The sequence below is a fragment of the Schistocerca americana genome, chromosome 1 (genome assembly GCF_021461395.2).
Source record: "Schistocerca americana isolate TAMUIC-IGC-003095 chromosome 1, iqSchAmer2.1, whole genome shotgun sequence".
Classification (NCBI taxonomy): Eukaryota; Metazoa; Arthropoda; class Insecta; order Orthoptera; family Acrididae; genus Schistocerca; species Schistocerca americana.
In genome coordinates, this window is record NC_060119.1 from 767,481,564 (window position 1) to 767,507,000 (window position 25,437).

The 25,437-nt window shown below is 38.1% G+C and overlaps 1 pseudogene; it reads right to left on the reverse strand.

The window, feature by feature from the left end:
* Positions 1-24,581: 24,581 nt before the first annotated feature.
* LOC124554584 lies at positions 24,582-24,699 on the reverse strand (annotated as a pseudogene).
* Between the last annotated feature and the right edge of the window lie 738 nt (positions 24,700-25,437).

The following is a 25,437-nucleotide window of genomic DNA, read 5'->3' on the forward strand; positions in this document are numbered from 1 at the left end:
TGTGAATAATTTTGCTGTTGGTATGACCGACTGTTGTTAGATGTACACTGAAAATTGTCCTCATTATTTTTACGTCTGTCGTAATAGTCATTCCTATACGGTGTATTGCGATAAGAATTGAAATACTGTCTTCTCTGTACGTAGTTGTTTCCTTGCTGCCGTGCGTTACTATTTGTTGGATCTGGGACTATACGTGCACGCGGCGAAACATTAAAGTTTGGTTGACCTTGTAGACTGCATTGTTGGTCAGGTATGCTAAGCGGCTGACTTTCATGCTGTTGTAGTGAAAAACGTCTATTGTTACCAAAAAATGCGTTTGCTATTAATTTTACACATACTGATGATTACGATTTTTACCTGTTATTAATATTCTCGTGGTAGTTCTGGAGTGGCTAATGAAAATTGTCACTTTCGGTAAAAATTTGTCATATCGGGTTTTCTTTAGTCATTTTTTTTAATTCTACATAGAGCAATAGTTAAAGAGCTGTTTTGATAGATATAAAGGACAGTAGAAGAGAAGGCAGCAGTGCAGAAAACTAAAGATGAAACAGCACTACTACAGCTCGGGGCCCTATGCACGCTACGGCACATATTCATTAAAGCGTAATGAATCCCCTGAGGTCATTTACGCACTGCAAATAAATTTTAGCTTTTGCGTCACAGGCAATAGCGGTATAAATTTAGAAGCAAATAGTTGTATCCATGTTAATTCCAATTTCTGCATTATAGGCAATGCTGATGAAAATACAATAGCAAATTGTCGCATCAGGTTCAAAGCTAGCTTCTGCATTACAGGTAATAGCGGTGAAAGTACAAAAATAAATGGTCTTATACAGTGCAAATCGTACATCTGTGCTCTGTCATTATTAAATTCCTTAGATTTTCTTACAGACAAAAATTGCTCGTAATCTACGTTCTTGTCTCTGAATTTGTGAACACGTTCAGTTTTGTGTGAGAATCTGTTTGTCTGTGTCATTTCCGATTTCAAGTTGGGTAGCTTTTCAGATTTTAAGTCGCGTGCCTTTTCGGATTTTAAGTCGCGTAGTCTCTGTAAATTGCTCACATTACACGCGCTGCGTGACTCTGACAAATGCTCGCAACGTGGCGGATTCTGTGACGTATTGGTGACTGAAATAGTTTTTAATTCTGTTACTTTAATATTTTCGCCAATTTGGTTGTTGTGTCGTTCACTTTTATTAACAATTTCCGTATTCAGAGTGTGTGAAACTTCCAGTGGCTCTAAATTAAACTCGTCGCGTATCTGTACTGCGTTTTTACGGCATTGTTCAGTGACTGCATTAACTTCGTCTTCATGTGATTCTGTTGTGCCTACACGTGTGCTGCTTAATTCTTGTGCAACAGTGCCAACTTCTTCATTACTGTTATTAGCACAAGCCTCAGTATCCTCACGTAATTGTTCTTTACTGTCCCGACATTGCACGGTAACAGCTGTAATCTGTTCCCTAACTTGTTTGTTCTGTTCATCAAGTTTTTTGATCATGTCCTTTCGTTCTATGAGTAAGTCGTCTTGTTTTTTAATAAGTCGTTTGAAATCTTCATTAAGGTTGTCTTGTTTTTCAATAATTTGGTTAACACGTTGCAGCAATAGTGCCATAATTTGATCCGAGCCAAAATTAGTATTTCTATTCTCAGTGCTGTTTAGTGGTGTACCTGCAATTGTCGCGCTTTGTGTGACCATTTGGTCATTCGGCAATTAACAAAAAGGATTATCAGTCGGATGTACACTGTCAGACACTATTTCGGAATTAAATAGATCCGTCGTATTTTGTGTATTCTGTTCATTTTCATTAGACAAATTTGTGTGTTCATCACGTAATTTTAGTAAACCGGGTGTGTTAGGCTGGGAAGCGATCATTACAATAGAGCGTCCCGCGTCATCGATTGTCGTGCAATCAACAGAGGACATAACCGAGTTCGTTTGTTCATCATTAAGACAAAACTCATCATTAGTGGTTGGAACGCATTGATTGTCAGTGAACGCAGGATTGTCATCATTACACTGCGTGTCACAAATACTATCGGTCACGCTTTTTAAGTCGGTAATTTCATTCAAAATACCTCGCGATACACTATTCACAGTCTTTCACGGCATTTTTACAATAGTCACAATTGTTCACAAAAGAAATAAGCACAGATGCAAAAAGCAACAAACACAAATACAACAGAGCCACGAATTGCCGTTGACCTGTAGAAAGAAAGTCACAAGATTAGTAAAAGCGTTGCACCAAATCCTAATTATATCTAAGCAAATAAGAGCAGATGTCTGACTGTTTTTCAAAAGATTCTCAACGAAATACGATCCTGGACTGGGGTCGCCAAGTGCAACCTCCCCACCGAAATTTAAAAGGATATTATTTAAGAATGCTAATGGACATTGTGCCAAGTGTAAGCTCCCCAGAGAAATTTTGAAACACAATAGTTGAATGTTAACAATAATACAACCTAACGTAAGCTCCCAGCAAATAAATTTAATGACAATAAAAATGAGAATCGCAATCTGACTCGAAGTGTAAGCTGTCACGAAAATAATGAAAAACAATTCAATGCTAATGAGACTTCAGTGACAATGTAAACTCAATTAAACCAAAATATCGGTCTTTGGCCCTGTGCAAAAAAATCATAATTAATTTCTTACCTCATTGAAACTGCATGTCAAATTTCTGCTCTTATTGTTGGCCACGGCTTGGAGGAAATGCATTGCAAGTAATATTTTTTTTTTTTTTAAATTTAATTGAAACTTTTCTTTAAAGGAAATGGAAGGAAATCGTTTGTTCAATTAAATAGTTCTTTGTTAAAAATATTGCTTTGAAAACCAAAATTATTATTGGGGCGATTATTGCACAAATTAGTTACAGTTAATTTACATTATTAGCTGAGCGCATTTAAAAACAATATACCTCATCCTGAATCTTGACCAGAGTGCCATGTCGACGACCGCCGACTCCTCACACATAACTGTACTCGACTATTACTCCGGACCGACTACATTACACACCTGCCCTGGGCTGCTACTACCGACAGACAGCACTGCTCACAGACTGCCCACTGACTACTGCTCGCAACTGAACTGCACGACTACTACTGACAGAGTACCGCTCGCAACTCTCGCGCGGTCAAGTGCAGACTAGCCACGATAAATGGCTCTCTGGTCAGAGACCCTGCAATGCCTCACCATCGCCGCCACACAACATACGTGTTTCAGTGGTAAGATTTCAGTTAGATTACATCATCGTCATAAAGAGATTCCGTTATCAGGCACTCTGTTGTAAGGCATACCCAGGAGCAGAAATAGACAGATCATAATATAGTAGGAAGAAGAATAGGCTGCAGTTTAAGAGATTAGTCAGGAAGAATCAATACGCAAAGAAATGGGGTACAGAAGTACTAAGGAATAACGAGATACGCTTGTAGTTCTTTAAGGTTATAGATACAGCAATAAGGAATAGATCAGCGGGTAGTACAGTTGAAGAGGATTGGAGACCTTTAAAAAGGGCAGCCACAGAAGTTGGAAAGAGAAACATAGGTACAAAGAAGGTAACCGCGAAGAAACCATCGGTGACAGAAGAAATACTTCAGCTGATCGATGAAAGACGTACAAAACTGTTCAAGGAAATTCAGGAATACAACGCTGAGGAATGAAATAAACAAGAAGTGCAGGGATGCTAAGGCTAAATGGCTGTATGCAAAATGTGAAGAAATCGAAGAAGAAGTGATTGTCGCAAAGACAGAGTCAGCATACAGGAAAGTCAAAACAACCTTCAGTGACATTAAAAGCAAGGGTGGTAATATTAAGATTGCAACTGGAATTCCACTATTGAGTGCAGAGGACACAGCGGATGGGTGGAAAGAATACATTGAAAGCCTCTATGAGGGGGAAGATTTGTCTGAAGGGATAGAAGAAGAAACAGGAATCTTATTCCCAAGCATAAGCAGCTTTCATTCAGTTAATACTCGGCAGACACCCAAACTGCATTTGGATCGGACTTCCCTAACTCTTGCCCAGAAAGGTGTGCAGTATACTGCTGCATCCATTTTCAATAAGCTTGGGGAATAAGGAAGGAGCCTCCGCGAGAACATTCTATAGCAACGTCATCAGACTATAGCATGCCTGGAAACGTTATCAATAACGATAACAGCCACCACTGGAAACGGTCAGGAAAGAAAGTTCAATAAGCTACCACAAGAATTAAAAGATTTTTGCAGTGATCCACGCCCTGTCAAATCGAAACTGAAAAGTTTTCTCATGGGTCACTCCTATTCTGTTGAGGAGTTGCTTGAAAAATTAAGCTGATTCTAATGTTATATTGTTGATTGCGTGTACTTAAACTTACGGTCTGACCTTTTTTGGGTTCATTAACGTTCTTTTCTGTTATCACGTTAATGTTGTTATTTCATGTACTGAGATGTCCCATGACCTTGGTGAGTTGCTCCTCAATTTGGTCCTACTGAACTTGACGTGTAAATAAATAAATAAAATATAGAAGAGATAGGGGATCCAGTATTAGAATTAGAATTTAGGAAAGATTACAAGGACTTAAGATCAAATAAGGCAGAAGAGATGGATAACATTCCGTCAGAATTTCTAAAATCATTGCGGGTAGTGGCAACAAAATGACTATTCACATTGGTGTGTAATACAAATGAGGACATTTTTACATAACTGATTCCGAAGAGTGCAAGAGCTGATAAGTGCGAGCATTTCCACACAATGAGCTTAAAAGCTCATGCATCCAAGTTCCTAACAAGATTAACGTACAGAATAATGGAAAAGAAAATTGAGGATGTATTAGATGACGTTCATTTTGGCATCGGGAAAGGTAAAGGCACCAAAGTGGCAATTCTGAAGTTACAGTTGATAATGGGATCAAAACTAAAGCAAAATCAAAACACGTTCATGGGATTTTTCGACCTGAAAAAGGGTTCGACAATGTAAAATGGTGCATGATGTTCGAAATTCTGAGAAAAATAGTGATAAGCTGTAGGGAGATACGGTAAAAGGAATAATAAGAGTGGCCGACCAAGAACGAAGTGTTTGGATTAAAAAGGGTGTAAGACAGTGATGTAATCTTTCGCCCCTTCTGTTCAATCTGTACATCGAAGAAGCAGTGATGTAAACAAAAGAAAGGTTCAGCAGTAGAATTAAAATTGAAGGTGAAAGAATATCAATGATACGATTCGCTGATGACATTACTATCCTCAATGAAAGTGAAGAAGAATTACATGATCTGCTGAATGGAGTGAACAGTCTAATGAATACAGAATATGAATTGAGAATAAATCGAAGAAAGACGAAAGTAATGAGAAGTAGCATAAATGAGAATAGCGAGAAACTTATCAGGATAGATGACGTAAAGAATTCTACCAGCTAGGCAGCAAGATAACGAATGATGGACGGAGCAAAGAGGACATCAAAAGCCGACACAAAGGGCATTCCTAGCCAAGAGAATTCTACTAGTATCAGTGTAGGCCTTAGTTTGAAAAAGAAATTTCTGAGAATGTGCGTTTGGAGCACAGCATTGTATGGTAGTGAAACATGGACTGTGGGGAAACCGGATCAGAAGGTAATCGAAGCATTTGAGATGTGGTGCTATAGACGAATGTTGAAAATGAGGTGGACTGATAAGGTAAGAAATGAGGAAGTTCTACGCAGAATTGGAAAGGAAAGGAAGATGTGGAAAATACTGATAAGCAGAAGGGAAAGGATGATCGGACAGCCGGCCGATGTGGCCGAGAGGTTCTAGGCGCTTCAGTCTGGAGCCGCGCGACCGCTACGGTCGTAGGTTCGAATCCTGCCTCGGGCATGGATGTGTGTGATGTCCTTAGGTTAGTTAGGTTTAAGTAGTTCTAAGTTCTAGGGGACTGATGACCTCAGATGTTAAGTCCCATAGTGCTCAGAGCCATTTGAACCATATGAACCATGATAGGACATCTATTAAGACATGAGGGTATGTCTTCCATGGTACTAGAGGGAGCGGTAGAGGGAATAAAATGTAAAGGATGGCAGAGTCTGGAATACATCTAGTAAAAAAGTGAGGACATAGGTTACAAATGCTACTCTGAGATGAAGAGGATTGCACAGGACGGGAATTCGTGGCGGGCCGCATCAAACCAGTCAGAAGATTGATGACTCAAAACAAAAAACTGCAATTTTCCGCAGTACGGCCCAAATAATAATGACAGTACTACAGGGTGCTAAATAGAGGGAACACCCTAGTGAGTGTTTTCTCTGTGGTGCCATAGCTTATTTTGGGAGGGACTGCCACAGCACAGGAGGGAGCTGAATAAAAACAGTTGATGGTGTCCTAAGGGCTCAGCGTGAGGTGTGAAATCAATTGCTGCCGATAGGTGATTCGCACATGAACGACATAGTACCCTATTCATCTGTTTCAAAATTAATAGTGAAATGATATGTTGTAACCTCTCCAAAAAAATTTAAAAGATATTATTTTAAATGCTAATGGACATTGTGCTAAGTGTAAGCTCCCCAGAGAAATTTTGAAAAGCACAATATTTAATAGAAATGGGACCAAAGCGTAACCTCTCTAGCAATTAAATATAATGACAATAAAAATGAGAATCGCAATCTGACTCAAAGTATAAGCTGTCACGAAAATGATGAAAAACAATTCAGTGCTAATGAAACTTCAGTGACAATGAAAATTCAATTAAACCGAAATATCGGTCTTTGGCCCTGTGCAAAAAAATCAGAATTAATTTCTTACCTCAGTATAACTGCATGTCAAATTTCTGCTCTTATTGTTGGCGACTGCTTGGAGGAAATGCATTGCAAATAATATTTTTTTTTTTTTGAAATTTAACTGCAACTTTACTTTAAAGGAAATGGAAGGAAATCGTTGGTTCAATTAAATGGTTTTTTTTGTTAAAAATATTGCTTTGAAATGAAAATTATTATTGGGGCACTTGTTGAAAATTAATTACAATAAATAAACTTTACATTATCTGATGGTTACCTACATTAACAATATACCTCATTCAGCATCTTGACCAGAATGCCATGTCGACGCTCGCCGACTCCTCACACACAACTGCACTCGACTGCTACTACCGACATACTGCACGCAACTGAACTGAGCTACTGCTATCGACAGACTGTACTGCATGACGACTACTAGCGTACTGGACGCAACTCTCGCGCGGTCAAGCGCAGACTAACCACGATAAAAGGCTCTCTGGTCAAAGATTTTATCATGCCTCACCATCGCTGCTACGTTACATACGTGTTTCATAACCCTCCACTGGGGGGGCAAAAATTTGGCAGCGATGGTGAGTCATTTGGACTTGCCATTGCAAGAAATTTTTTGTTTTTTAATTAATCAATTTTTACAATTTACAGAATATTCAAATGTAGTACATGAATTAAATGTGGTGCACACGCACCAAGTACAAAATATATCAGACAAAGACAAAATGTGAGTACAAAACATAGTAGCAAATCAGAAAAATGTATATACAAATTATTTGACAGATAACAGTGTGCACACGCACTGAAAAAATTCTTTAGCATTTTCAGAACAAATAAACAGAATGGCAGAAAATCATGTTGATAAGTGACATGAGTGTACTCGCACTGGAGTTGAGAACATATCAGCAAATGACGAAATGTATATACAATGAGTAACAAATGGCATAAGTGCATACGCACTGAAGTATTGAACATATCAGGAAATCATAAAAGGTATAAAGAATGAGTACAAATCATATTGAAAAATGAGAAAAGTGCACAGGCACTGAAGTTCAGTAGAAAACATATTAACACATAACCTAAGTGCACATGCACTGTAGTTCAGAACATATCATTAAAATAAAATTGTATATACAATATAAAAGACAAGAGTGTACATATACTGTACTTCAGAACAAATCAAAAAAATGTCTTTAGCATTTTCGCAATAAATAAACATAATGGCAAAAAGAACATGTCTACAAGTGACATAAGTGTACTCGCACTGGAGTTCAGCAAATCTAAAAAATGTATAGCCCATGAACGTAAATGATGTTAGCAAAAAAATGATTTTCACTATGTGACAAGAATTAGGATAGGAAAGGGAAGGATTGCATCATGGTTGTAGCACTTTAGATTGCACACAGCTGTTCTGAAAGTCCATATCTTTCCATAGAAGTACAACACCAAGTGACACAATTTGAAGTTCTTTTCCCATCAGAATTTATCAGCGTAGCCAAGACACTGAACTGTCGTAGTAATATTCCATGTTTTCATTTTGGCAGTACATTAGGTACACCAAACAGTGGGACCATAATAACGCCTCCATCGCTCACGGTGGTGGACAGCATGTCGTGTCAACACCACGCTCTTACAAGGCACACCAACGTAGAATTAGTGCAAAACCAAATATAGTGCTCCATGATCACTAGGATAAACAGGACAAATGGACATTGCAGTAATTCAGGGTAGTTAGCTCATAAGGTGAAGGACATTAGGTCACATACCAGTCTTCATTAGTAGTTTGCGGCATTCATAGCCCAGTTATTGAACATTTCTGTACCAAGTATGTAGTATTACAGAAAAATGTTCATTAATTGTTTTACATAGAATCAGTAGCCTTCTTTTCCTAGTTACAAAGCATTATTAAATAATCGCATTCTTTTCCAGTTACAAAGCATAATTAAGAATCATTAGCCTTCTTCTAATTACAAAGCATAGCATAATTTGTCATTTCAATATAGTAAGAATCACATTCTTTTCCAATTACAAAGCATAATTAATCATTTGTCATTTCAATATAGTAAGAATCATTAGCCTTCTCCTAATTACAAAGCATTATGAAACAATCGCATTCTTTTTCAATTACAAAGTATAGCGTAGTTAATTAATCATTTGTCATTCCAATATAGTAAGAATCATTAGCCTTCTCCTAATTACAAAGCATTATTAAACAATCACATTCTTTTCCAGTTACGAAGTATCAACATTGAAAACAAGAGCTAATTAATGGCATAATTAATAACATAATTCATTGAGTGAAATTAATTATTGGCACTCAGTGGCCAGCAAGTATTGAATAGAATAAAACATTGTTCATCATTCAGTATTATTCAGATCATTACGAAGTCATTATTAAAAATCAGTTAATTACAGTCATAGCATTAATAATCATGGGCATTATAAGTAGTCTCATTACAATAAACATTGTTCCTCATTCAGTATTATTCAGATCATTACGAAGTCATTATTAAAAATCAGTTAATTACAGTCATAGCATTAATAATCACGGGCATTATAAGTAGTCTCATTACAATAAACAGTGGCAGTTATTAGCCAGTTACAAAGCATTATTTTATATATATATATATTTTTTATCATTAAGAAGTCATTACTGAAGTGACATACTATTCAGAGCTGATCAGCATTACTCAGAACTTTCTCAAACTGGTATCACTATTTGGGACTGGTAATACATTTTTTTGTTAGCAATGCATTCCGTTGGGATCGATAATTAATTGCTGAGGCATAACACTATTTGCTTTTGACCTATTGCTGCAAATGAGGATAGGTAACGTCATTCGTCATGAGTCAGCTGTAGCAAGGTTATGCAACTAGGCAGTATATGTGATCACATTTATAAATGATAAACACAAATGGGTAAAAAATAAAAATGCAAGTACTAGAACAGGTATAATAAGTAATAGGTTTAGTAAGTATCATGAAAAGCTTCTCCTGGAAAAAATACAAAATGGATTATTGAACTGAAAGAAGAAACGCACACTATGCTGAAAAGTAGTGAATTTCGAATTAACAGGTAGTGAAATGTGTATAAAAATGTGTTCCATAGCTGTCCTTTCCAAAACTTTCCGTCATCCTACTATGCAATATAACGCCTGCTGTCAAAACAAACTGCAACAAATACTTAAATAACTACGTAGCATAAATACATAACTTCAACTTTATCCTCATCTGTAAAGGAAAAAAAACTTCATTATCAATCACTTCATTATCCATATTATCATAACTTCATTATTATCATCACCTGTAAAGAAAAACTTCATTATTCATAACAGCATATTCTTCATCATTATTCATCAGCATTGATTATCATCTGCAAAAAATCACTTCATTACTCATTTGTAAGTAGGCTGTTTAGGTTTTTTATTGGTAACGCCACCTCTGTATGAAAATCACTGGCTGTGCTGTGTGCAGTCTGTGGCTGCTTTGCATTGTTGTAATACTCGCCATTGTAGTGTTAGGCAGCTGGCTGTGAACAGCGCGTAGCGTTGCGCAGTTGGAGGTGAGCCGCCAGCAGTGGTGGATGTGGGGAGAGGGATGGCGGAGTTTTGAAATTTGTCATGAACTGCTATATTTATATATGATGATATCAAGGTAAATACATTGTTTGTTCTCTATTAATATCTTTCATTTGCTAACTATCCCTATCAGTAGTTAGTGCCTTCAGTAGTTTGAATCTTTTATTTAGCTGTCAGTAGTGGCGCTCGCAGTATTGCAGTAGCTTGAGTAGCGAAGATTTTTGTGAGGTAAGTGATTTGTGAAAGGTATAGTTTAATGTTAGTCAGGGCCCATTCTTTTGTACGAATTATTGAAAGTCAGATTGCGTTGCGCTAACAAAATATTGTGTGTCAGTTTAAGCACAGTCTTGTATAAATTGTTCTAAGGGAGCCCGCATCTCGTGGTCGTGCGGTAGCGTTCTCGCTTCCCACGCCCGGGTTCCCGGGTTCGATTCCCGGCGGGGTCAGGGATTTTCTCTACCTCGTGATGGCTGGGTGTTGTGTGCTGTCCTTAGGTTAGTTAGGTTTAAGTAGTTCTGCGTTCTAGGGGACTTATGACCACAGCAGTTGAGTCCCGTAGTGCTCAGAGCCATTTGAACCATTTTTTTTTTTTTTTTTGTTCTAAGGGGACGTTTCACATTATACAACTATTCCTTATCTCTAGCATATTTCATCACTAAAACTAAGATGTGCAGTTCTGTCTGACAGCCTGCATCAATCACCTTGTATACTGAAAGAAAAAATTAGTTAAGACTGCTATTCTACGATGATTATAGTATATTCTTGTTAATGCTTGTTAATCCTGATCCATTTACTCTTCCTCATAAAGTTATTGCATCTTCTTTCGATCATTCCGTAGGTGAAATTCCCATTTCTGTTGAATTTATTTCTTACACGCATCATTTCTTTCTGAAATTGATGAACAGAGATTAATGTCTTACATTTAAATCATATACCCACTAAATAATGACTGGTTTATGGTAACATAATTAACCATATAGCATAACATGACAGAAAACGTAATGTGTCAAAGACATTGACAGTGTTCAGATGCAAAAATGTACACAGAATAATACAATGCAGCAGCAAAAAACGAAAAACAGTCACGATGTTGAGATATCATAGGGCAAAAAAAAATGTCAAAGTCAACTGCTGTGTGTTATATCTTAACTATTTCACAGTGCATACAAACAAAACTGGAATACAATCATACACACAAAAAATGGAAAATGTGCACGGTCTGATGTGTAACGACAAGAAAAACGACCTGCTAACCTTACCTTGCCGGGCACTTGCCAAGAAAAAATACGATAATCATCAGTAATTAGTCAGGTGAATATAATTGCATTAGTAAATGGCATCATAGTGTGTTGAATCATACAGTGTCTTCATTCAATAAAGGGTTTAATATTTGACCAATGGTGGTTGCCTTTCGATTTTCTGGTTCTCAAAGTTTCGACGTGTACCACATTGGGGTGAGGGATGCTGCGAATCCGATATGGACCTGCGTATAGAAGTTCAAATTTACTGCACTTACCTTTTAATTTACTGGATAAATAGTGTGTACGTACTAATATTTTCTGTCCAACGTGAAAGTCGCGGCGTGTACAAGCCTGTTTTTGCTGTCTTCTCCGGCGCTCTGCGGCACGTTTGATGTTGTTCAGCGCAATGTCAATTATTTCGTGGTGTCTTAGTCGACGACATTTAGGGAAGTTTACTAAATCTTTAATTTTGTTTGGTGGTTCAACGTTTTTCAATATAACAGATGGAGATAGCATAGTGGATTCATTTGGAATGGAATTAATTACATCTTGGAATGAGAGTATGTGTGTATCCCAATCAATATGTCTTTTGTGGCAGTATATTCGGCACAGCTTACCAATTTCTTTCATTAACCGTTCACAAGGGTTCGAAGAAGCATGGTACTTGGATATATAAATCGGAGAAATGTTTCTAGCTCGTAACATACGTGTCCATGTACCAGAACGAAATTGAGATCCATTGTCAGAAATTGCTCTCATCACATGCCCTACATGAAATAGAAAATGTTTTACAAATGCTTTCGAAACAGTTTTAGCAGTAGCTTTGCGTAATGGGGTGAAGGTAACAAATTTTGAAGTGAGCTCAACAGCGACAAATATGTAGCAAAAACCTCTGTTAGTTCTCGGAATAGGACCAAAAATGTCTACTGCGGCCATATGTCTTAATTTAACAGGTATAATGGGATTTAATGTAGGAATATGTGAAGTGGTGTCTGATTTAGCTTTCTGGCAAATTTTACAAGACGCTAAAACTCGTCGTATACGTTTCTCCACGTTGGTAAAATAACAGTTCTGTCTCAGTATAAGAAAACATTTTCTTGCTCCGTAATGTGCGTAACTTAAATGAGTGTACCAGATTAATTTGTTAACCAGTTCGTCAGGAATGCATAATAACCAATTGTTGCTGTCAGGATGAGAGCGGCGAAACAGAATGTCATTGCGTACAGTGTAATGGTTTCTAATCGTAACATTATTCTTATCTTGCCAAAGGTGTTTAATTTCTTTCCACACATTGTCTTTATTTTGTTCTTGTGCTATGTCCTGTAGTGACGATGAAATAAAGTTTTCAAATGCAACTTGCTGAATGTACATGACACTGAAATTTGCTTTGCAGAAGTTGGTTGCTACGTCTTGCTGATTGTTGCTCAGAGAACGCGATAGTGCGTCTGCTGTAACATTTTGTGTGCCGGGAATGTGAACTATTGTAAAATTAAATTCCTGTAAATAAAGTTTCCATCTGCTTAATCTGTCGTGAGTGAATTTGGCCGAAAATAAAAATTGTATCGCTCTGTGGTCTGTGTAAACGGTGGTATGTCTGCCATAAAGAAAGTGCCGAAATCTCGTAAAAGCCCATACAACACATAATGTTTCAAGTTCTGTAACACAATAATTTCGTTCAGCAGGTGACAGAATGCGACTTGCAAATGCGATGTTTTTAATTGCTATTGACCCATCTTCTTCAATTTCCTGGAAAATGTGTACGCCTAAAGCCGTGTTAGAACTGTCGGTGGCAATGGAGAAATTTCTGGTAAGATCTGGGTGCGATAAAAGTGGTGCATTCAACAGAGCATGTTTCAGGTTCACGAATTCAGAGTGTGCTTGCTTATCCCAAGAACAAATACTGTTTTTACCTGTTAATTGGCATAATCTAGGTGTGTCTAAAGCAGAATGATGAATAAATTTACGAAAAAAGTTAATTAAGCCCAAAAAACTGCGTAATTGTTTTTTCGTTGTAGGAATAGTAATGTCACGTAGAGCTTGAAGTTTTTCCGGACCAGGCGCAATGCCTTCTGCTGAAATTACGTGTCCAAGAAATTTTATGGAAGTTTTGCCAAAGTGCGATTTACTGAGGTTAACTGTGAGTCCTTGTGCATGAAATGTTTGCAACAGTTATTCAAGAATCATATTGTGTTCAGACCAGTTAGCTTCTCCGATAAGAATATCGTCTACGTACGTCGTGATTCTGTCCTTAAGTTCTGTCGGAAGTATTGTGTTTAAACCGCGAATAAAAGCTGCTGAAGAAATAGTTAAGCCGAACGGTAATTTGCAAAATTGATAACAGTCACCAAAACAGAGAAAAGCTGTGTACTTTCTGCAATTCGGATGAAGTTGAATTTGCCAAAATCCCGATTTCAAATCTAATGTAGAATAAATAGCAGTACCGTGAAATTTCTGTAGAAGTTCCTATAATGTCTGTGGTCGATCTGTTTCATTAATAATAATGTCATTAATGTGACGTGAATCAAGTACAAGGCGAAGTGAGCCATCTTTTTTCTTAACAATATGTAGCGGGTTTATGTACGGACTAACTGCCGGTTCTATAATTCCTTGATCAAGCATATCCTGCAATTCTTTTTTAACTTGTTCTCTGTGAATATATGGAATGGGATAATGCTTTGCTTTAAATGTGTCGTGCTGTTTGACTTGAAATTCATACATAAAACCGGACATAGTACCAGGAATGTTGTCGAAAACTGGAGCTCGCTGTAAAAGAATTTTGTGTAGCTGCGTGCGTTCGTCGTCTGTATTTGCACTGCTTTGTTTAGCTTTATCAGAAATCATTTGCATTACGTCGTAGTCAGCTTCGTCTGGAGTATTATAGTTGTGTACGTACGTATCTGTGAACAATGTGGGATTACAGTCTATGCCACGTGATACCGAAATGACCTCTGTGCGATTAATTGTTTGCTCTTCCGCAGACAATGAATGCTGGAACTCTAAAGCCAATTGTACATTTTCGTCCTTTAGCATTAAGTAAGAATTCTGAAAATCAATAACTGCGTCGTGTCGCACCAGAAAATTCGTACCTAAAATAACGTCTGTCGTCAATAAAGGAACAATCCAAAAATTTGAGTGGAAAGTATGACCTGCAATACAAAATGATAAATGCGTCTGTAATTTAACGTCTACTCCTTTACTCGATACTGCTCCCTTCACTTTTGTTTTGCCTAAAGGTAATGTCGGATAAGTATTCTCTTCGTTGCACTCGTTGAAAGTCTCCTCATTTATTACTGATATAGGTGATCCGGAATCGATTACTGCTGAAAATTTCGATGAACCAATTTTAATTTCGATAACAGGATGTGAAATAGATTTCTGAACAAATGGTCTTTCCTGCAAAAGAGTGTCTCTGATGTCGTCAAAGGTAATTACATTTTCGTGAACAACACTTTGCGTGTCAAAGGTAGTGCTTGTGTTATTGGAAGATGCGACCTGTACAGTATCTAGTCAGATTCTATCTGACGTGTTATTATTGTCAGGAGGGTTCTGTGGCATTTCTACTATTTGAACTGTTCTATTACTTCTTCCAGACGTGTTACGCTCTGGATGATACCTACTGTCGGGTTCATTCATGAGAATATGTTCTTGTTGATTACTTTGTTGCTGGTAAGACCGACTGTTATTAAACGTATGTTGGTAATTATGCTCATTGTTTTTACGTCTGTCGTGAAAGTCATTCCTATACGGTGTATTGCGATAGGAATTGAAATACTGTCTTCTCTGTACGTAGTTGTTTCCTTGCTGCCGTGCGTTACTATTTGTTGTATCAGGGACTATACGTCCACGCGGCGAAACATTAAAGTTAGGTTGACCTTGTGCACTACATTGTTGGTTATATATGCTAACCGGCTGACTTTCATGCTGTTGTGGTGGAAAACGTCTATTGTTACCACAATGTGCTTCCTGTTGCTGAAAATTTTGACGATATTGATAATCTGAATTTTGTCTGTGATTTAAGTTTTGGTAGTTGTCGTTCCTAAAGCGTCTGTTACTTTTCCTATTGAAATTACGCGTCTGATCATAATTGCTGTACGTTTGTTGGCCTTGGTTATTATAAGAAAAATTTTTGTTTACAAAAGAATAATCAGATTGCTGTACTTCTAAAAGCTGCAACAGATCCCTGAATGCTGAAATATTTTCTTTTTGCTGGCCCGTTAGAAGTGACACTCGTAATGACCGTGGTAATTTGGAAATGCATAATTGTGTAAGTGCAGATTCACTGTACGGTTCACTCAGGTATTGGTTCTGTTGCACCATATGCTCAAAAAATTGCGTGACACTGGGAAAATTTGTGTTCTCATAATTTGGTAAGCTAATTAACTGGTCTTTAATTCCGCGCTGTGTCGTCTTCGACCAATACGCTGACAGAAATGCATTCTGGAATTCTTCTACCGAATAGCATTGTCTCGCGATCGGTCTCATACGAGTTGCCGGTTCGCCTTCCAAAAAACTGCAAACAAATTCAAGTTTATGCGTTACAGGCCAAGTCGGTGGAAGAGCAAAGCTAAATTGTTGAATCCAATCCAGTGGGTGAATCTGCGTTCTATCGTTTTTAAAAACTTTAAACTTTCTCACTGACAGAAAATGTTTGTAATCGAAATTATCATCTCTGTGTGATGGAACAGGTTCAGGATCGTAAGACAGTCTATTGAACTGTGGTTGATCGGAATCTAAGTCCCGTACTCTCTGTAGATTACCCAAATTATACGCGCAGCGTGAGTCTGACAATTGTTCATAAAGTGGCGTCTGTTGTGGTATGTTATTATTAACTGAAATGTTTTTCATCTCTGTTACTTCTTGTTGTAAGCTCGACAATTTTCTACGCAACGTGTTATTAGACGAATCGATCTCATTAATTGTCTGCTGTAAATTTTGAAATTCAGGTGTTTGGTTAAATGAAATCGGTGCAGTATCGTCTGATTTATTATCATTATTACTTTCAATAGCATCAATACGACTGGCTAATTCATCATATTTTTCAGTCAGTATTTTTGCCTGATCATCGGTTTTAAATCGGACGCATTAATCTGTCTTTGCAACTTACGTGTAGTTTCGCTCAGTTTTTTAACATCAGCTTTGATGACATCGCAATCCTGTGTTAGTTCTAATTGTTCGAATCTGTCTGTCACTGTTTGAATATTTACTGTGTGTGTATCTGTTTTTGATTTAAGATCAGAAATTTCATCACGTAATTCCGCGTTCAACTGTTCTATGGTATTAATTTTGTCGGACACTGTAGTAATATTATTGTCTACATACGTCTTCGCTTTCGCGAACATTTTACGTTTGTCTTCTTGTCTTTGTGCAGTGATTGTTTCCATGACTTGACGTTTGACTTTATTTTGATCCTGAATAAATTTGCGGAAACGCGTATCACTGTTTTGTATGTGGAGATTAAAGCGTTCGTCAATCTGAGTGTTCTGTTGGTCGAATTTCGCGTCGATCTTTTCATCCATTGTGCGCGAAAGTTCTGCTGTCATTGCTTTAAACTCGTCGCGTAATTGTGTAGCTTTTTCAGAGCATTGTTTAGCGACTGTACTAATTTCCACTCTAAGTGTTTCTGTTGCGACTGTCTGCATTTCCCTTAATTCTTGCGCAACAGACCTAATTTCTTCGCTACTTTTCTTTGAGCTAGCCTCAATTTCCTCGCGTAACTGTTCCTTAGTGTCATGACACTGCGCGGCAACGGCTCTAATTTGTTCACTAAGCTGTCTGGAATTGTCGTCTAATTTTTCATTTAAGTATTGTTTGAGTTTTTCATTATCTTGTTTGTTAACTACACTCTGTTGTTTGACCTGTTCACTAAGTTGTTTGAGATTTTCGTCATTATTGTCAAGTTTTTCATTTAAGTGTTTGGCCTGTTCACTAAGTTGTTTGGAATTGTTATCTAGTTGTTTGATATCTACACTAAGTTCGTTCTTAACTGTAGCATTATTGTCATAAATTGATCCAAACCTAAAGTAGCTGTTGCATTCTCAGTACTCTGTGATGGAGTACATGTAATTGTCACGTTTTGTGTGACCATTTGGTCATTCTTTGGTTCACAAAAAGCTTTCCCTGTCAAATGTACACTCTCATTCACTATTTCGGAATTAAATAACTCCGGCGTACTTTGTGTATCTTGTTCATTTTCATTAAAAAAATTTGTCTGTACGTTATTTGAATTTTCCAAATCGGGTGTGTTAAGCTCGGCAGCGCTCATTACAATAGAGCGTCCCGCGTCATCAATTGTCGTCAAATTAACAGACGAGACAATTGAGTTCGTTTGTTCATCATTAAGATAAAAGTCATCATTAGTGGTTGTAATGCACTGATTGTTAGTGAACGCAGGATTGTCATCATTACACTGCGTGTCACATGTCCTATCGGTAAAGTTGTTTGAGTCGGTAATTTCATTCATAATACCTCGCGATACACTATTCACAGTCTTTCGCGGCATTTTTACAATAGTCAAAAATTTTTTTACAAAATAATAAGCACAATGCAAAAACAACACACAAATACAACAGAGCAACGAATTGCCGTTGACCTGTAGAAAGAAAGTCACAAGATTAGGAAAAGCGTTGCGCCAAATCCTAATTATATCTAAGCAAATAAGAGCAGATATCTGACTGTTTTTCAAAAGACTCTCGACGAAATACGATCCTGGACTGGGTGTCGCCAAGTGTAACCTCTCCACAAAAATTTAAAAGATATTATTTTAAATGCTAATGGACATTGTGCTAAGTGAAAGCTCCCCAGAGAAATTTTGAAAAGCACAATATTTAATAGAAATGGGACCAAAGCGTAACCTCTCTAGCAATTAAATATAATGACAATAAAAATGAGAATCGCAATCTGACTCAAAGTATAAGCTGTCACGAAAATGATGAAAAACAATTCAGTGCTAATGAAACTTCAGTGACAATGAAAATTCAATTAAACCGAAATATCGGTCTTTGGCCCTGTGCAAAAAAAATCAGAATTAATTTCTTACCTCAGTATAACTGCATGTCAAATTTCGGCTCTTATTGTTGGCGACTGCTTGGAGGAAATGCATTGCAAATAATATTTTTTTTTTTTTGAAATTTAACTGAAACTTTACTTTAAAGGAAATGGAAGGAAATCGTTGGTTCAATTAAATGTTTTTTTTTTTTTGTTAAAAATATTGCTTTGCAATGAAAATTATTATTGGGGCACTTGTTGAAAATTAATTACAATAAATAAACTTTACATTATCTGATGGTTACCTACATTAACAATATACCTCATTCAGCATCTTGACCAGAATGCCATGTCGACGCTCGCCGACTCCTCACACACAACTGCACTCGACTGCTACTACCGACATACTGCACGCAACTGAACTGAGCTACTGCTATCGACAGACTGTACTGCATGACGACTACTAGCGTACTGGACGCAACTCTCGCGCGGTCAAGCGCAGACTAACCACGATAAAAGGCTCTCTGGTCAAAGATTTTATCATGCCTCACCATCGCTGCTACGTTACATACGTGTTTCAATGTGGACTGCTTAATAATTCAGTGGTAGTTGTGAACGAGAAGTGTTTTCATATCCAGCAGGCAGTGTGCGGATTACCTGAGGATGAGACTCCATATGTTATGGCCAACTCAAACAGGTTGTGTGTAGTGGGATGGGTATATGCTAGGTTGAGAATTTGGGAGTTCACATGGAAAATTAAACTTTAAATAGCGGAAGGGTTATCCACGAATTCATTTTCGGATGGTACGTAAATTGGACGAAACTAGGGGAAATTTTGTAGAAACAGGACATTTCCGTCTCATCTATATTTTGAGATTCTGGTTGCTGTGGTACAACAAGAGGGAGAAGGAAGTGGCGTGGTGACTTTAGGTCATTTATTTCTGAGCCTGAACGAATAAGTACAGCATTTATGAAGTGAGTCTGATGACGTGCTGGTTGCTAGAGCAGAACTTATCAACTTAATTAAATACTGCTTTGAGCTGACCAGTACCATGCTGATGAGACTATCACCATGTCATCTCTCAGCACCTTGCATGAAAGTGTTGAAAACGTCGAACAGATGTTACAGCAAGGAGTTAGTCGCCCTTCCGAGTCGCCGCATTCATCACGTCCGCCATAGGTAATCCAGTAGATTATTGGGAAATCAATAAAGGTGGTCCTCCAGCCTGTACCATTGCCTGACTTGAATACGTGTTTTGCATGGTTTGCGTGTGCCCGTGTCTTAGAACTGACCCAGGCATATTATCAACTTTGTTGATATGAGGATCGAAGCACAGATTGGTACTTCGGTTTAATTGACTGGCATTTGATCTTTCAGCTGGCACAGCTGTTTTATCCCAACTGTTTTCTGATATTAATTTCAGACATAATTATTTTCAGTGAGGATTGGCAGGGAGACAGGACAACCAGTCAGTTTACAAGATGCCACAAAAATTAAACTAAATGACAATGTTATGACTGATAATTCACAAGCAGAGAGTTGTTTCAATAATCACTTCCTACTGGTAGCAGTAATAATATGATTAAATGGTTCAGTTGAAGAAGCTTGAGAAAATATTAAAAATGTCATTCCACAAAACTTTAAGCAGCTACAAGCATCACAAACAGCCTTCACTGAAGTTAATAGAATTCTAAAAATTCTAAAAAGTAAAGGCTAATGGGGGGCTGATGGAATTTCAAACAGAATTCTGAAAGATTGTTCCAACTTAATAGATAATGTCCTTAGTGATACATGCAATGCATCACCGACACAGGGAATTTATGCAGGCAGGTTAAAATATGCAATTGTTAAATCTCTTCATAAAAAATATAACAAGAAAGACGCAAACAATTATTGTCCAATTTCCTTACTGCAATCGTTTTCCAAACTATTCGAGAAAGTAATGAAGTTAAGAGTAGTCTAACTCTTAGGCAGAAAGAATTTACTTAGCAAATTACAGTTTGGATTCCAGAAGGGTTGCTCAACATTCGCTCATCAGATTGTACAAGCCTTAAGTAATAACATATCTCTAGTTGCTTTTTTGTGACCTTTCAAGGCGTTTGATTGTGTAGATCATAACACTCTCTAAGAAAAACTGAACTTTCGTGGAGTTGTTGGTTTTATGCACGGCACACTCATCAAAAAGAATGCAAAAGGTTGTACTGAATAATTCAAATGATGTCAGAAGGGTAGAAAATTTTAATTACTGGGGAGAAATTACAAAGGGAGTTCAACAGGGTTCAATTTTGGGCTCACTCCTACTCTTTATATGTGGGAATTACCTTCCACTTAACATTCAACAAGTAGAGTTGGTACTTTTTGCAGGTAATAGTGGTGTTAGAATAAATCCAATTAGAGGTAAAGCAACAGAAGAAATGGTAACGATATTTTCCAAAGAATTATGAAGTGGTTCCCAGAAAATAGACTCTCGCTAAATTTTGAAGAAAACTACATTCAACTCTATACAACAAACAGTCATATCAACAACTGATGTACCACGTGAGCAGGATTCAGTAAATACGATAGAATGCTCCAACTTTGTGCGTGTGCATATTAATGAAAACTTCCACTGGAAGAAGCATATTATTGATCTCAAACAATTAAGTACAGCAACTTTTGCCGTGCAAGTAATTGATAATCTTGGAAACAAACTAGTAAACCTCCTGAATATTTTCCATGTTGCCACTCACTAATGTTGTACGGAATCAGAAAGAAATTACTGACTGGATAGAAGAGAGCAGTAAGAGTACTATCTGGTGTCCACGCGTGGACGTCATGTAGGTACACATTCAAGGAGCCATGCATTTTCATTACGCTGTTGTCATACATAATCCATCCCAATTTGAGAAGAACAGTGTTATCAATACCTACAACACTACAAGGAAACATGACCTTTTTTACCCATTATTAAAGTTGTTATTGCTCAGAAAGAAGTTCAATATGCAGCATCAAAAATTATTGATCTTTTGTTCAATAACATAAAATGTCTGAGTGATAGCAAAGAAAGTTTTAAATTCAAGTTTAAATCATTTCTCCGAGACAGCTCACTCTATTCCACTCATAATTTCTACTTAAGACCCGTTAGCCAGTAAGAAACACTTTTGTTTTTAAGTGTAGTTGCGTGAGTGGGAGTAAAGAAATAACGTGTTCATTAATTTTAACTCTAATCATGTGTACACGTCCTGTAAACGGACTCTTTTCGCAAATTTCGATAAAAAAATCGTTCAAATGATCTATGGAACATGTGACTGACTAACTAATTAAATAACTAACTAGCTAACTAGCAAGAACACGTGGCATACTTGAAAGAAGGGCTGTATTCGAGTTGGGTGAGTCTCAACAAGCTGAATTTGAAGGATTAAAGGAGACATTAGTTGGAGCTCCTGTGCCAGCCATATCAGACGTTGATAAAGAATTCATTGCGAGAAATGATGCCTCTGCTATCAAACAATCGAAGTAATTGCCGTCAGCTGTGCTCTGACCAGCTACTCGGGGTTAATCCTCCCACAACTCCAATGTCAATACGGAAAACAGCGCAGCAATCCAACTACTCTCAGAAAGATCCCGAGGTCCGAACAATCGACTGCAATATGTCCACTGCCAACACTTCACACAAAGCCTCAAACAATGACGACAAGTAAGTGTCGCTGATATTCACAACAACAAACCCCAAGCAGTGTTCAAAATCAGCAGTGAAACGATCACACAAAAGCATTATTCTCAGTTTTACACAAAAAAAGAGAGTATTCATTGACACGAATTAAGTCTAGTCAAGTCCATCACTTTTATCCCACACGACCTGCGACTGGGTAATGGACCCACACTCTAGTCTGAGGTCTCTAGTTTTATCCAACGTGTCCACGCTCACTAATTTGCAACTCTCGCCGAGAAAAACAGGAAGGTGACTAAAGAGAAATTCATGCCCACGCTCAAGGAAGCACCTCGGATTCTCTTAGTGTTCACTACTACACTTGTTACTTGGTTGATCACTCTGAATAACGAACTCCCTTGTCCTGAAATAGATATCTAAGACATTACCTCTGACTCAGACGGCACGCATGTTCTAAGCCCCGCAAATGCCGCTGCCCAACTCCTCGAGTTTCGAGCTCCAAACCGCTCCTCGAAATTAGTTAACATTTAAGCGTTTCAGCTAATAAGAACGGGAATAGAATATTGGCTTTTACAAGGGTATTTCCTGCTCCTACTTACATCTCTACTGTACGGTGCTGTTCCATGTGAGGATTTTTAGTACTTCTCTGCAAGTGTCGTGGAATAAAACAGGCTGCCACCGGAATTAGTCGCTCTTGAGATGAGCCTAGTCGTCCCCAACTGCTATCCATTTAGGAGGATTACTGAAAATCGATCTGTTAATTCTACTCTGATGAAATTCTCCTTCCCCGGAAATCCACTATGTAGTAGACAAGAGCAACAGATGCTGCTAGAAAATGAGATGTTACAATGATTAATAATAGCCAATGGAATAGCAAACATTATCTTGCACGCCACAAAAAGTACCCTCGGTCATAAGAAAATTAAATCAGCCCTCTCTCCTTTACTTAAGTGTGTCGATGATTTTTCATATGAATTTCAAGCGTCCATATAAATGGCTAGTTTTAAGCGCTGGCAGCAATGAAATATGCTAGGTAGGGAAAAAGAGACTGAATTACTGCTTTGCAAAAGTTCGCTTCTTACTAGAAACCACGCTCCCAGCATATCTTGCCGATAAAAAAGTGTATAAACAGACTGTTGCGTGGTGTAAAACAATGCAAAGAAGAGAGACGATGCTACCATCTAGATAGCTAAATTGCTGTAATGATAACAGTAATAGCCTCTTCTGACCTGGTTTTAATGGTAAAATTATTTTATATAAGTTAACAACAACCAATTTTACTTTTTAATGAAATCCGTTATTTCGTACTGTCGAGCAAAGATGTTAATGCTGAGAGAAGATATAAATTTATTCTCACTATATTGGCTATAGGTTCCGACTTTTATGGAAAACACTGTTCCGGCACCTCTGTGCCATCATCAGTGGGTTTTGTTTACTGAACAACTGTCTGAAATGAACATATTTCTTGGTCATATCTGATCTATGAAAAATGAGGCCTAAAGACAGTTTTTCTTCGTTTCTGTTCTTACCTTGATTTTACATTACATGGTTTTCAGGATCTTTCATATGGTGTCCTGCACCGATAACTTCTCATCTGCAACCAGACGCTGTAAATGTGAATTTTATCAGCATGTTAACCCATCCCTTGATTTTTGACATGTGATTTTGGTGTGACAAAATGTTTTGTGCATATATGTTGTTACTTCTCACGTTATGTTGTGACTGAACCTTCTTCTGCCGTGTTCTGAGGACATGGAGCACAAATATTAGATCTACTGTGTCTAATTTCGGTTTTATAAGCGCCTCTTCACTTAACGAAACTGGTGTACAGGATGTTGTTGTGTGTCCCAACACCGTCGGCGCCCATTAGTTCCCTAGTGATCTTGGTGCGGAATTTGAATTTTGTTTACTCGAACTTTTTTCTCTCTTTCTCTCTCTCTCTCTCTCTCTCTCTTAGTTTGTGTGTGTGTGCGTGTGTGTGTGTATGTGTGTGTGTGTAAGCTCCTTTAACTGTTTGTGTTGGCTTTCCTGTAGTTCCTTAATGTGTTAAATAATGTGTATTTACAGTGTGTAGTCTATTCATCTAAAACTTGTTTGCCTTCTCTGAGTGAAAGTTCTCTTCTACTGTTAGTTTGTGGTACAGGCTGTGGCTGGACTTCAGTATTTTTAAAGATGTCGCTGTTGTAGGTGGATAGTGTTTATGGGCTGTTAGCACTCCGTCTGCAGGCCACAAGTGGCCCATCTGACCGCCGTGTCATCCTCAGTTGAGGATGCGGATAGGAGGGGCGTGTGGTCAGCACACCGCTCTCCCGGTCGTTATGATGGTTTTCTTTGACCGGAGCCGCTACTATTCGGGCGAGTAGCTCCTCAATTGGCATCACGAGGCTGAGTGCACTCCAAAAAATGGCAACAGCACATGGCGGCCTGGATGGTCACCCATCCAAGTGCCGGCCACGCCCGACGGCGCTTAACTTTGGTGATCTCATGGGAACCGGTGTATCCACTGTGGTTAGGCCGCTGCCCATGGGCTATTAGGTGATCAGTAAATGCGTTACAGTTGCTGTTACTTTTTAGAGCGTTGAGGTGTTCTGAGTATCTTGTTTTAAAATTCCTGCATGTTCATCCTAGGTTTACTGGTCGGCAGGTATGGCATGTGAGTTCATATATTCCTGATCTGTTCAATTTGTCTGTGGGTGTCCCTTTGTTTTGAATTTTTTTCTGTGTTGTGTTGTCTGACCTATATCCTATTTGAAGTCCATGTTTCTTCAATATGTCGCCTAGTCTGTGGACAATTTTGTTATTTTAGGGGAGTATTAGCCATTTTGTTTTGTGTGTGTGAGTGTGGTATGGCATTGTTTTGTCTTGTATGTGCTTACTGTGTGTGTGTGTGTGTGTGTGTGTGTGTGTGTGTGTGTGTGTTGTGTTGTTCTGTGTTGTGTAAGGTTTTGCGATTACGTGTTTGTGTATGTGTGTGGGGCCGGCCGGAGTGGCCGTGCGGTCGTAGGCGCTACAGTCTGGAGCCGAGCGACCGCTACGGTGGCAGGTTCGAATCGTGCCTCGGGCATGGATGTGTGTGATGTCCTTAGGTTAGTTAGGTTTAAGTAGTTCTAAGTTCTAGGCGACTGATGACCTCAGAAGTTAAGTCGCATAGTGTTCAGAGCCATTTGTAGGGAGAGTTTGAATGTTTTTTATAAACTGTTCTAGTATTTTCATAAAGTGTTATTATGTCTTTTTGTGTTTGTAAAATGTTATAAATGTGT